This window comes from Ipomoea triloba, chromosome 4, assembly GCF_003576645.1.
Source record: "Ipomoea triloba cultivar NCNSP0323 chromosome 4, ASM357664v1".
Lineage (NCBI taxonomy): Eukaryota > Viridiplantae > Streptophyta > Magnoliopsida > Solanales > Convolvulaceae > Ipomoea > Ipomoea triloba.
In genome coordinates, this window is record NC_044919.1 from 22847485 (window position 1) to 22850084 (window position 2600).

At 36.5% G+C, this 2600-nt stretch overlaps 1 pseudogene; it reads left to right on the forward strand.

The window, feature by feature from the left end:
* Positions 1 to 409: 409 nt before the first annotated feature.
* The window catches only part of LOC116015484, a 9419-nt pseudogene continuing 7228 nt past the window's right edge, over positions 410 to 2600 (forward strand).

The following is a 2600-nucleotide window of genomic DNA, read 5'->3' on the forward strand; positions in this document are numbered from 1 at the left end:
AAAGACTTACAATTAAATACACTCATCACAGATTATATTTCCCATCTTACTATATAAAAAAGCCACACGCCTAGGGAACCACAATAAGGCCAAAATTTCCCGCTCAATCAAAACACAGTCGTTTAATGCGTTCCAAATACATAATAATACAGTTGGCATACAAAAGGTTGGATAAGAGTTCTAGACCTATTGGGTATCTGTCTATTTGGTATTCTAAACAACTACCATAAATAGCTGTAAATACATTAAAGACTTACAATTAAATACACTCATCACAGATTATATTTTCCAAAAGCAATAAACATGGATATTTGAAGTTGGTATAATTTATTGTATTTATATCTTCCATCTTCACTCTTCAAAACCCTGTCAGATAAAACAAAGCCCAAGCATAACCTTTGTTATAGCAATGACTCCCATATACATTCTTGGTCGTGACATTGCTACCAGGAACACCACAAGTGTCATCAAACTTAGGCTGGTACGTTACTATGATGTTCCTGAAAGAAGAGGCACAAAAGACATCAAATGCACAATGTGTTTTCCATGATAAGGAGATATCATCTTACTTTTTCATCTTTATAGTAAGAAATTTTTTTTTATGCATTATCAAGCAATAAATAAATATTTTAAGCATTATCAGGGAACTGTGTTACATGCAATTGTTCCAAATGATTTGGTGGAGAAATTTTCTGGCATGTTCAAAGTTGGTGTTGTGTATTCTATAAGGAATTTTTTGGTGATTATCAACTTCTACACCTACAAGACAAGCCCACATGAATTTATGTTGAAGTTTTACAACAAAACAATTCTCAATCAATTAAAGGGCACAGTTTTCCCAAGATACATGTTTAGGCTGCAGTCTATTCACTCTCTGAAACAGAAACTTGACATCAATGAAAAGGAGTTGATTGGTGAGTGTTAATGCCTTTCAATTTTTCTATTTAACCTTTGTATACTTTTATTAACTACTGCTGATTTTTTTAATAGATGTAATTGGGATGGCAGTTGAGATATACTCACCACAAGAGAATGTCATATCTGGCAGGAATACTAGGCTGATCGATTTTCTACTTGAAGACACCATGTAAGATTATTAAATCTTTTATGCTCTTTGCATTATATACTCTGCAAGATTTTGAAGTGTGTGAATTAATACTAAAAATATGGGTAATCAAATCAAATGCACATTGTGGGATGATCATGTATCAAAACTGGAGCCATTTTACCAGTCAACCAAACATGAACTTGTTATCATTATACTTCAATTTTGTAGAGTGAAGGTTCTTCTAAACAGTAATATCATTATATACTTTGCATATTTTACTACTGATGATTACATTTTAAGTTTTACTAATGTATAGTATCTGTACTAGCTGGTGATATTAAGTTATGTAGCAGCTATGATGTTACACAACTTTTTATCAATGAAGATCTTCCAGAAATTCTTGAATTTAGAGAGAGGTATGAAACTATTATACTGATGTACTGACATTCTTTTTGTTGGTCCAAAGGGGATGGGGTACAAGTCTAGAGGGGGGGTGAATAGACTTGTATAAGATTTTGCAAATCTTTTCGACCTCTCGTGTGTATTGAACTTAGGATGTTTAGGTTCGATACCTCACGAGGTGAAGACAAAGTTTTATGCGCAGCGGAAATGTTATCCCCTTTTAGTTAACACGAGTTTGAGTTAGTTCGAGAGGTGTGTTTATATGTAGTGCAATCGAGAGGTTAGCGAGAGAAAAAAGCAGTAAGTAAATGCAAGAGAGATTTTTAAGTGGTTCGGCCAACCCGCCTACGTCCACTATTCTTCCAGAAACTCCCTGGAAGGATTGCACTAAAAACTTCCCTTTTTAGTACAATGTCGAGCGCTTGAGCTTTGATCACGAAGCCCGCCTCAAGCCTCAGGTTTTTCGCCCCGCTTCTTGTTACTCCACCTATCGAGCACTTGAGCTTTGATCACCAAGCCCGCCTCAAGCCTCAGGATCTTCACAAGACAGCTCCCAGGTTACTCCGCCTCTCCAAGGTCTTTCTCCCCGCTTCCAGCTACTCCACCTCTCGAGCACTTAACCTTTGATCACCAAGCCCGCGTCAAGCCTCAGGTTTCTTTCACTTGGACAGCTGCCAGGTTACTCCACCTCTCTTGCTTAATCCAAAGCAAGGTGTTTTTGGTTGTCACAGTTGAATGTAACAGACTCCAATCTGACCACAAGCTATCGTTGAATCAACTTCGATGTAGAGCAGCTTCGGTCACCTTCTAGATGTATAACAGTTTAAGCTTTGTAACTCTCTTAAACACTAAGATGTGTTTTCTCGCTGTTTTGAATATCAGGATGATATTCCAAATTTAGCACTTGCACTTGAACGTTTTAGTCAGACACCTCTTTCGAATTTTCTTTTCTCTTCACTTTTTTTTTATGTCTTCACGTCCTTTTTATATGAGAGTTGAGAAATAATTCCGTTGGAGGGAAAATTATTCCGTTTGAAATTTGTCTCCCATGCTGATCATGGGTCTTGCATATTTTCAGCATATTTTATGGAGTGGTGATCTTGTAACTTGAACCTCTTGTCTTGTAGTGAATATTCCATAGTTTCACTTT